Here is a 12,051-nt window from a genome sequence, read left to right as displayed (position 1 = left end):
TCATCAGGCCCATAATTGAGTACAATACCCCTTTTGGGATGTACCTTACCAGACACCTGCAGCAACTGGAAAGACCCCAAAAGTACCTCACCAAGAGGATCAAAGGGCTCAAACAGATGCCATATGCTGCCCGGTTAACAAAACTCCATACTCAGTGGCATACCGCCTGCTCAGAGGCGATCTGTGCCAGACGTATAATGCCATGTCCAACCCTGAAGTAATGGACATGCTGCACCTCAGAAAATCCAAATCCCATCGAGCTACTCGCTCGAGAGACTTGAACCTCAGCACTGAAATAAATAGGACATGCTGGAGGGACAGATTCATAACCCAGAGTCTCCCTTCACTCTGGAATAAAATCCCAGTCCAGGTTAGGCAGAGTCCCTCATTGACTCTCTTCAAGAGGAATCTTGATGAGTGGATGGGGGATCGTAGGTTTACCCTGGGTATCACTTCTGTGTCAATGTTAGACAGAGGCACAGTATACTAACCTCAAAAAAGGGCATAGCAAAATTAATTTAAAATGGGTGGCGAAAGCCATACAGACTCTGGCTTGGCTTATAAATGCCCTAGGGCAGATAGCCTAGTATGAACCTATGAACCTATGAACCTATACCCCCACCCCCATGTTGTTGCAACAGCGTGACGCATCAGACTATCCACGTGCAACTAACAGTGGGTTAAACTGACTTCCAGTTCATAGCCTGCTACAGACCACCCTCCTAAACCCAGGTAACCCACTTGGCCTACTTAAAAATACATGAATATCTGCAGGTGTCTCCACATAACAATATATTGGGCAGCTTCATTTACCCACACATAGACTGGGAGCATTACTGTAGCTCCAACACCCTAGCTGAAAGGTTCCTAGAATCCATACACTGAAATGCTATGGAACAACTTGTTACCACTCCCACAAGAGGGGAAAACATGCTGCACCTGATCATCACCAACATGTGGACTATATGCTCCAGACCAGAAGTGTATCCCTCACTGGTAAGATGATACCAATGACTACTCTCACTGTATATTCACATACCAACCCCAGCCCCTTCACAGAAAACCACAGTGAAAAAGTTGTGTAATGCAAATTCCATGTATTCACATGAGAACTATTTAAGGTCACAGGTACATATGTCTATGTGGCACACACATACCTCATGTGTGCATTGACATTACTGACATAATATATGTCATACAATATTAAGAGCAACACCCAACACACATGGACAAACTGTGTGACAAAAACACACATGGCATTTGTAGGATTCAAACCCCTACCTAACTATGTTATGACACTTGAGAGAAGTGCATTACAGAGCACGCTATTCACATGACTGGAAGGTTTTTTCTCCTGCTATACTTATAGGGTGCTGACATCATCAGTGTTTAGAAAGAGGAATGTACATCATGTAGTGTGTTCTTCTAGCTGCCAAAGGGACACTTCTTTTGCATACACTAACCCCCCCCTTTCCAATCACACACACTACACATTTGCAGGATTCAAACCCCTACCTAACTATATTATGACACTTGAAAGAGATGCATAAGTGGAGCGCGCTATTCAAAGTACTGGGCATCTTTTCTTCTCCTGCAGTATTTATAGGGTGCTGACATCATTATTTATAAAGAGGTATGTACATCTATTACTATCTGTCAGTAAGGGGAATAGCATATATATGCATTAACAGCCGCCTACTTCAGGGTCATATATGCACATTAGCACTGCCAGGTTATGTTTTATACCATGCTTCATGACCACAGGACCTGTAACACACAACACAACCAGTTCAGACCACCCCTCCCATATCCAGGAACCACACTTTGCTTCCCCGGGAACTGTGTAGGATATGAAGGTGTTCGCATACACCATTATAGTGGTTAACTTCAGGTACAGGTATATTGAGTGGGGGAACTACTCAGGCCTCAACAACATCACCCTACAGCCACTACAATTTGTGAATCCATGTGCTATGGCAGGACCAATCACCACAACCACAAGGGGGAATACATATTGGACCTGACCATCTGCAACATGGGGATTCTATGTTCCACACCAGAGGTAGACCACCATCTTTAATATCTGACCATAACCAACTTTCCCTGGATATCCATATCCCATCCCCACCCCCAGGCAAGGAAGTCACTGCAAACAAAGTATTTATCAAAAGCAGACTTTGCACTTGGGAAGTCTGGGGTGGAAGACTTCAAAGGACCCATGCTGGGGGATTATACAGGACACTCTGCATAATCCTTGACAATTGCATTCTATGAGCATCCGGAAGGTTTGCATTGATCATGCTATCCCAAATAAACCCAAGACTCCTCCACAACAGGAGACCTGTCTGGTGTACACCAGCCATATATAGGCTGTACAATAGAAGGAGGGAGCTAATACATTACAGAGCAATATCCCACAGAGGGAGGACGTCTCTGAACAGTATTGGCAAGACACTTCAATCCAAATCATCACTTCAAAGTGTTGACAGTGAAATTGTCCAGACACTGCAGATAAGGCTCCCCTCAGTCTGTAATTTATGCCCAATTACTGTTATAAGTCCTCGCCAACCCTCTTCCAGCAAACACCAGCCACATGGATGTGACATTGCAAATTCAACCCCTGGGATCTCCACTGTGTCCCTGCTTGATGGAGGCACAGCACACTAGCCTTAAACGGTGCCTTTTGTGACCTACTTTACAGAGGCACAGTAGCCTACTGTACTGGGGAGGCAGATGCCAAACACACTCTGGCTAAGCTTATGTATTCCCTAGGGCAAACAGCCTAGTATTGACCTCTACACCCATATGTTTAATTTTCAGATGCACAATATTTGTTGCTGATAAACTGTTTGCAGGTCTTTATTGCCATAACTTTCCCTGTGTCTATGAACAACTTGTGTATCTGTGGAAGATGTTTGAATATGAGAGGGATCCACTATTTTACTTATGTCTCTGTTGTCATTTAACTGTGTGCACTGGGCAGATTGCTGTATTGTGGGGGGTTCCTGGATTAACACATACAAATGCCAGATATGTGTGGCCAACTGCTAAACTGAGACATGGCCTAAGTGTGTGAGCATGCCCAGTTCAGGCTTTCCATGGCTTGTTGCCTAACATATGTCTCATTTATCAAAGTGTGCGAGCATGTCCAGTGTGAGCTTTCCATATGTTGAAATCTGCGGTCCACCTCATTTGTGGTTGTGTGTGAATTTCAACAATATTCACATTTATAGTTGTGTGTTGGAAGTCATGTTGTGTACTTACTGCCCAACTGCTTTGTGTCTGAACCCAACAGGGATTATACTGTGCCTGCAGGGTTTTCATGGGATAGTTTGCATACAGTTGTCAACATCCTTTCATACTGACCAAACACTGTAATATCATATAGTGTACTGGTTCAGTACTTTCACTGTGGTGGACAGATTCCTGGGTTTCAGTCCTATCACTGCTATAAATATTCAGAGTGAGCACACCAGACTGGTTAAGGGCCAGTTGTGCACATATGACCATGTTGCATTTTGTTCAGATATGGACTACTTAAACCAGGCTTGTCCAACATTGGTAGTGTATTCCGCAACTTGGGTGGACATTGACAAACACTAGCTATGTGCCCTAGGCCATTTCTAATGCTAGTCAGAGAGTGTGTTTGTCCTTCAACACACATTGTAACTGGAGTTTGCCATGACATATTTCAAGGTTAGTATACTGTGCCTCTGTCTACCCCTGACATAACAGTGATACCCAGGGTAAACCTACCATCTCCCATCCACTCATCAAGATTCCTCTTGAGGAGAGTCAATGAGGGACTCTCTGGCTAACCTGCACTGGGAGTTTACTCAAGAGTGGAGGGAGCTTCTGGGTTATGGATCAATCACTACAGCATGTCCTGTTCATGTCAGTGCTGGGGTTCAGGTCTCTCCTGTGCATAGCTCACTGGCATTCAGATTATACAAGGTGCAGCATGTTCATTGATTCCAGCTTGGAGATGGCTTTATACATCAGGCACAGATTGCCTCTGGGCAGGCAGTATGCACTGTGTGGAGCTACAGTTTGTTTAATCAGGCAACACATGGCATCTGTTAGAGCTCTTTGATCCTCCTGGTGAGGTACTTTTGGGGTCTTTCCAGTTGCTGGAGGTGTCTGCTGAGGTACATCCCACAGGGGCCATTGTACTCAATTGTGAGGCTGATGAAGGATGACTGAAGAGGCATGAAGACCTCCCCTGATCTAGATGTGACTACCTTCATGATTAGGTGGGTATATGGTATGTTTCTGTAACCACTACAGCCACATGGTTGTCAAAAGCAAGACATCTATCAACTTGTGTCCCCAGGTCTCTTACTACTTTTAAAGTACTTAATGGGTTAACACCTATGTGGTAATTGGTGGGCACTTACTGTTTAACCACAGGGGATGACTATACACTTTTCTGCATTTAGCTTGATGACATGGCTCTGGCACCAGTTGTCTGTTTCTATGTGGCCCTTTTGTAGGATGCTTGTGTCAGCTGGAGGGCCAGATATGGTGCCCAGTTTATTGTCATCTGCAAACTTGTTCAGATACAGTCCTTCCATGTTGGCCTGTACCTATGGGAAATATATACCAAACAAGGGAGGTCCCAGGAACGAGCCTTCTGGGATGCCAGTTGTAGCTGGTTTGTAGTCTGACATGGCTGCAGCATTTCTGACCATGTCAGTTCTGTCCTTGAGCTGGTTTGCAACCCATCTACTGACATAGGGGTTTATATTTAAGCTGGTGAGCTTATCTATAATGAACACGTGGGGTATTGTATGGAAGGCTTTTGCAAGGTCCAGATAGGCTGTGTGGACCACATTCCCCTCATCAATGGCCTTGATGACTGTTTCAAATGTGTCAAACATGTTTAAGGGGCAGGATCTGCCCTTCAGAAAGCCACACTGGGTAGGGTCTAGTGCCTGTAGGTCCCCAATATCTTTATTTCTGAGGTCCATAATGACCCTTTCCATAGCTTTGCAGACCAAGCTTGTCAGGATTCTGGGGTGATAGTTTGCAGTATCCATTCAGGCACCACCTTTGTGGAGAGGGACCACTGTTGCTGTACACTGCTCTTTGGGTACATAGTGCTGAGATTGAGCAGTAGTGTTATTTGGCGTTCCATTCTTCTTGGAATTCATGTTGGACACAGCCCAGGACACCATCTCGTACCATTGATGCTGTGTGTTTTGCTTTGAAGATGCTGGCTGTTACCTCAACATCTGCAATGTCAGGGGGCCAGCACTCTGCTTTGATAGATATTTGGCATTTTGGTGGGGGGGGGGGAGTTTGCACTGAACCTGTCAGGTTGGATGTTGGCAATGTTTGTGGGTTTGGTGTTTTATTTGTAATATTTGAATAATTCAGAGCATATCTGTGAATTCCCACCAAGGTTCCTACCATCAGTTAAGAAAGCCTTGTGATTATCCTTAGTGTCCTGTACAATTTGTATCTTCATAGGTTCATAGGTTCATACTGGGCTATCTGCCCTAGGGCATTTATAAGCCTAGCCACTGTGTGTGTGGCTTTCGCCACCCCTTGCTATGTGAATATTATGCCCATTTAGGGTTTACTTTACTGTGCCTCTGTCTAGACGTGACACAGTGATGACCCCCAGTATAAATCTATGATCTCCCATCCACTCGTCAAGATTCCTCTTGAAGAGAGTCAGTGAGGGGCTCTGCCTAACATGGACTGGGATTCTATTCCAGAGTGTAGGGAGCCTCTGGGTTATGAATCTGTCCCTCCAGCACATCCTATTTATTTATGTGTTGAGGTTGAAATCTCTCGCTCTCGTGGCTCTGATGGATTTGGATTTTCTGAGGTGGAGCATGTCCATTAATTCTGGATTGGACATGGCCTTGTACATCAGGCATACATCACCTCTGAGTAGGCAGTATGTGACTGAATACAGCTGGGGTTTCTTCAGCCGGGCAGCATGTGACAAATGTTTGAGACCCTTTATCCTCTTGGTGAGGTACTTTTGGGGTCTTTCTAACTTCTGCAGGTGTCGGGTAAGGTACATCCCAAATGGGGCATTGTACTCAATTATGGGCCTGATAAGAAAAGAGTATAGGGGCACAATGACCTCTCTTGATGTAGATGTGAATCCTTTCATGATAAGGTGGCCAATATAGAAGGTCTTCCTAGCCACCTTGGCAATGTGAGTGTCACATGAGAGGTTACTGTCCACTTGTGTCCCTAGGTCTCTGATTACTTCTTCCATACGTAATGGATTACCACCTATGTGGTAATATGTGAGTACCTTGTTTGGTATTTGGAGAGACATTCATACTCTCCAGTGTCTTCAGGAAGGCTGAGTGGGGTTCCTGGGTTTGAGAGGGTGGTCTGTAGCATGCTACAAACTGTACAGCAGTTTTGCTTACGGTTAGTTGCACATGGATGGTCTCCGATGCTTCGTGCGTTGTCAGTAACCTGGAGGTGTGGGTATCTTTGAATATGGATACTCCCCCTCCTTTTGTGGTTTGGTCCAGGTTTTGGGGCAGAAAAGCATGATATGAGGTATAACCTGGTAGTGCTCGGGTGCTCTCAGGAGCCTTGAAGCAGGTTTCCGTCACTGCACAGACATCGATGTTCTCCATACTGGGGAGGGCCTTGATAGCATGCATCTTGAGGTTTAGACTTCTGGCATTGAGCAGCATTACCCTTAGTTTTTTCCACTTATGTTTTCTAGGGAGGTGGGTTTGTCTTTTGAGCCTTGCCTAAAAAAGGCACTATGGAGGTGGCAAGAGCCTTAGCCAATATCCAGAAGCCCAGGGGAGACAGGTGCAAGCCATCCCTGGCAAAGCAGCGTGGCTTGTCAAGCATGTCATCCCAAGCAGACAGACATTGGATCCCCTTGGAATGACACCAGTAATTGAGCCAATTGTTAAAGCTGATCATTCTGTGTTTGTACTGTGGCATCATTCTTGGTGAGGGTAGGATGCTGCTCAGGGTCAGGGTCATACCGGCCTGGGCTACATCATCAGAGAGCTCCTCTATGTCTCTTTTCATGTAGTCCAGGGAGGTACGTCTCAGGTCATTCACACGGACAATGACTGAGTCATATTTGTACTTGCTTTGGAGTGACCTGCGTGCTTTTGTTATGTGGCGGATTGTAGCGGCCTACAGGCAGCTTACTGTAACCTTTTCCTTGTTCAGTCTGGTCAGCGGAACATCAGTGTGTCTGACTATGGAGTCACCTATTACAAGTGTATCAGGTATGTTGTTTGTCCTTAAGGGCTGTGACTGTTTGGCACACTGACTTTGTGAACTATGTGTTGCATGTGCTTTGTTTTGAGGTAGTGGTTGCTTGGGTGTCTGCTTTGGAGGCCTCTGTTGATTTGGCGGATTGTTAATTAGAGCCTCTGGGAATGTTTTTGTGTGTTTATGTCTTTGGTTTGCAGTTGTGATAGGTCTATGTGAGACTGGGTTTGTGGTGTGTGTGGTTACCTTATCCTCCTGACTAGTTTTGCCAGTACTGAGTTGAGAGAGCTCGGCCTCCAGTTTGGATAAATGGTTGCATCTCTCACATATATTTGTATTTCTTGGGGGGAGGAGGGGGTTGTCTGTGTACATGGGGCAGGTGTAACATTGCCTTAAGATTCACAGATTCAACATGTTGTAGCTGGCCTTAGTGGATTTTATGTGTGGCCATAGTTTTTTGCCATAATACTGATCAGAGATTACTTCCCTTTTTGTGATTTGCTCTATCATGTAGTAGCTCCCTCCTTCTCTTGCATGGTTTGGTAATGGCTGGGGTCCACCAGGCCAGATGCCTGCATGTATGGAATTGGGTCTTGGTTTTATTTGGGATTGCATAATCCATGCATTCCTGAAAGTGTTCATAGAATGCATTTATAAAGGGTTTGGAGGTGTGGCCCATATTTTCCACAGGCACAGGGCCTTTAATGGATTCCACATTAGTTTGGAGGAGTGCAACATTTGCTTTACACATGTTTTTCACTGTGGTTTTCTGCCCAGGGACTGGGGTCAGGATGTGAATATCCAGTGTGATTACTCTATGGTCTGATCTTACCAGTGAGGGATACACTTCTCATCTGGCCATAGAGTACCCATGTTGCTGATTATCACATCCAGTATGCTTACCCCTCTTGTGGGAGTAGTAAGTTTTTCCTGAGCATTTTGGTTTATGAATTCTAGGAACCTTTGGCCTAGGGTGTTGGAGCTAGAATAATGCTCCCAGTCTATGTTTGAGTATTTTCAGTCGCCCAATATAATGTTGTTTGGAGAGCTTGATATTTTCATGTGTTCTGATGTAGGCCAAGTGCGGTTCCTGGCATTAGGAGGGTAGTCTGTAGCAGGCTACAAATTGGGAGGCAGGTTTAGCCACTGTTACTTGCCCGTGGATACTCCATGCTGCTTCTTGTTGTGGTACCAACTTGGGGGTGTGGTTATCCTTGACAATTATTGCTAGTCACCCTCCTTTAGTAGTTTGTTCCATGTTTTGGGGCTGTAAAGCATGGTATGAGGTGTAAACTAGTAGTGTTGGGGTGCTCTTGTGAACCTTGACCCAGGTTTCTGTTACAGAACAGATATCAACATTCTCCATGCTGAGGAGAGTTTAGACTGCATGCATCTTGCAGTTTAGACTTCTGGCATTGGGTAGCATTACATCTAGGTTCTTATCCCTTGTGATACCTATGGAGGTGGGTTTGTGTTTTGAGCCTTACCTATTCAAGGCATGGTGGGGGCGACAACAGCCTTTGCCAGTATCCAAAAGGCCAGGAGTAATAGGTGCACACCATCCCTAGCAGGTGAAGCATTGTGTCTTGCTCAGCATGGCATCCCAGGCTGGCACACATTGGATCCCCTTTGACTAACAGCAATACTTAAGCCAATTATTATAATTGATCATCTTGTCTTCATATTGTGGCATCATGCTTGGTGAGGGTAGGATGTTTGTCAGGGTCATCAAGTTTGCATATACTACATGGTGTTACATTGCTTAACACATGGCAATCATGCCTCAGGTGGTGCTGCAGGGCTGTCTATGTTGGATGCACACACTACACTCCCTCTACATGTTTGAAAGCAGGTTGTGTCAACTTAGGCATCCCTTTTACTATATGTGTGAGTCAGAGAGAGGTATCATTTCCAGGGTTCCTACTGAGCCAGTGTATGTGCTATGCGTTGCCTCTTTGCAAAGGCCAAGGCATACTGGGCACGCCTCCTTCTTCCTACTGGGGCAGGCTCAGGTTGTTCCTCCTCTGAGTCATGCTCTGCCTGTGATTGTCTTGGCAATGGTGGGGGGCTGTTTGGCCCAGCCCTATGCTGGTCCTACTGCAGCTGTTTTCGCAGAATCATATTATGTAGCATAGCACATACCATGACAATTTGGGTACATGTAGTTGGTGAGTACTGCAAGGCTCCACCAGATGTGTCCAGGCACCGGAACCGTGATTTGAGCAGCCCAAACACACGCTCAATTACATTTCGTGTTTGTGCGTGTGCCTCATTATGGCATTCTTGTTCAGGTGTGTGTGCATTTCTGATGGGTGTCATCAGCCACGGCTCCACTGTGTAGCCAGCATCCCCCACTAAGTGACCATGTGGGATGTCCCCATTGCCAAATGTCTGGTACAGCTGTGTCAAATGCCAGATATAGGAATCATGCTAGCTTCCAGGTCAGCCAGCACACACATTCATTATTATGCCCTGGGCATCACACACGACCTGGCAGTTGATGGAGGGGAAGCTCTTGCGGTTAATGTAGGCCGTACCCCGCTCAACAGCTGGTGCTTTGATGCATATATGCGTGCAGTCTATTGCACCCACTACCTCAGGGTATTCCGCTATTTGCTGGAAGAGATGCATATTGCTGGCCAATACCTCACGGGAATTGGGGAAATATACATGATCACCGACATGTGCTGACATGGCATCCAGGAACTGGTGCAGTACCCTGGATGCTGATGCCTGTGATATCCTCATCATATCACCATTTGGTCTCTGAAAGGTACCTGTTGCTAGTATTCTTAGGCCAACACATACCTTGGTTTCCAGTGAGATGGGTTCCCCTCTCTTGGTTCTGTGTGTGAGGCCTGCACAGCTCAACAATTTGCTGTAGGAGGTCTCTGTCCACTCTATAGCGCTCCACTATCTCCAGCTCATGTAACCCCTGGTAGGTGACCCTGGGCCTGTACATTCTTCTCCGTCTCCTCACTGTGGGTTGTCCGGCAGCATTTGCATAGTCACCACCCTCAGCAAGTTGCATATGTCTCCTTATAACAGCTATGGCAGCCACTAGCATTTTTGGTCTGAGTGAAGCTTTTTCAGTTTTCACTTCTAATAGCTTACTCCTCTGTTGCAGTGTCTCTTGAGAGAAACATTCTGCACTGTTGTTTGCAGAGTTTTAAGTGCTGGGCTGGGCTACTGTTCTGCCTGTGTAATTGCCTGCTTCTGATTGTTTTCACCTGCTAGCTCTGCCAGTAATCCCTGCTAGCTTCCCACTATTTCTCATGCTTCTTTTTTCCCTTCTGTTTCCTCAGGGGGGAGCGACGCGCATACCAGCGAAAACATGCTCACAGCGGCTAACATGCATGCACACATGCTTAGACGGACTAAAATCTGCTTCTTATTCGGGTTAAAACGCATGCACACCAGTGCAAACAAGCTTACAGGTGTTTAAACAGGCTCCTTCATGCTTATTCTGCCTTAAACGCATGCACTCATGCTTACACGCTTGCACTATATCTTACTCGTGCCTACCAGCGTGCACACGTGCGCATGCATGCCCTGCAAGAAACTTTGGTGTTATCCATAGTGTACACCTTCCATTTCTTGGCTTTCCCATGCCTACTTGTTGACACTCCTCTTTCCATGATGTGTGACTGACATCTTTCACATGCCACTGTGCTCCAATGAGCTGCATTTCTTTCATACATTCCCCCCTGTGATGTCACCTATCTCCTACTCTGTTACTCCCCCTTATCCTACTCCTACACTGCACGGAATGTGTTCATTTCCTATATGACAGTACGATTCACTATCCTACCACTCATTTACATGGGATTGCCCACTAATGCTTAGTTACATGTCTTACACTCAGCTTCCCCCCTTAGCAACCCCTACTCGGTGGCCATGTTGTTTTCAGCCTGCTATTCCCTTACATTGTAAATTCATGCTTTGCATAAAACCCACTTAAAATTTTTATTTTTCTGTTTTTTTATAGTGCAGCCTGTTTGCGCGGCGCTGCGCTACGTTTGATCACCGAAAAAAAAAATGTATTTTATTTTTGCATCAGGTTACATTGCCAGTGGCCACATATTTGGCCATTGACATGCTGCCTGGGACATTTGCAACCTTTATTTGGAGCTGACAAGGCTCCATTGTGTTATTTGCAGAATGGTACTCAGTTATCAACTGATTACATTTCTGCAGATAACACGGCTCTTACATGGGCAGGTTTCTGCTTCCTGGATCGTGAAATTACCTCATTTGCATGCCTTTCGGCTGCAAGTGAGGTAATTAACATATCCACACCCTGTCCGTGTAAGAGCCATTTTACATGCTCTCTTACATGCACTTACAGGCTGTTCCTAGATCGCGATGGCTGCATGGAGCCTTACACTACTCTTAGACTCCGTGCAAGCCATCGTGAATCCTGCCGAAGGTTTCTCCCCGCTGAATAAGGCAATCCAAGTTTTAACATGTTAATAGAAATTCAACAGCATAAAAATACCGCACACATCATATATGTTCAGATAAACGGCACTTAAAAGAATCATGCTATATACTCAACTATAAAATTATTTAGAATCTTGCTATATCCTCAACTATAAAATGATTTTCTTTTTTAACACTTCATTCTAATTATGTTGCTAACTCGTGCAACTAAAAATCACACCCATAGACTCCATAGATTAGTACTAGGCTAATTACCTTTGTGGGCCATTTTAAGCCTAGCCAATTACCCCATCTGAGAATCAAACCCTACACCTTTGGTTTATAAGGCAAATACCTTAATCATTATGCCAACCTCTCACCCCAATACTGAAGAGTAGCATGGAAACACAA

Source organism: Protopterus annectens, chromosome 7.part0 (assembly GCF_019279795.1).
Source record: "Protopterus annectens isolate FY-2018-M chromosome 7.part0, PAN1.0, whole genome shotgun sequence".
Taxonomy (NCBI): Eukaryota; Metazoa; Chordata; order Ceratodontiformes; family Protopteridae; genus Protopterus; species Protopterus annectens.
The sequence above is the reverse complement of the archived record's forward strand: the minus strand, read 5'-3'. Positions refer to the sequence as shown.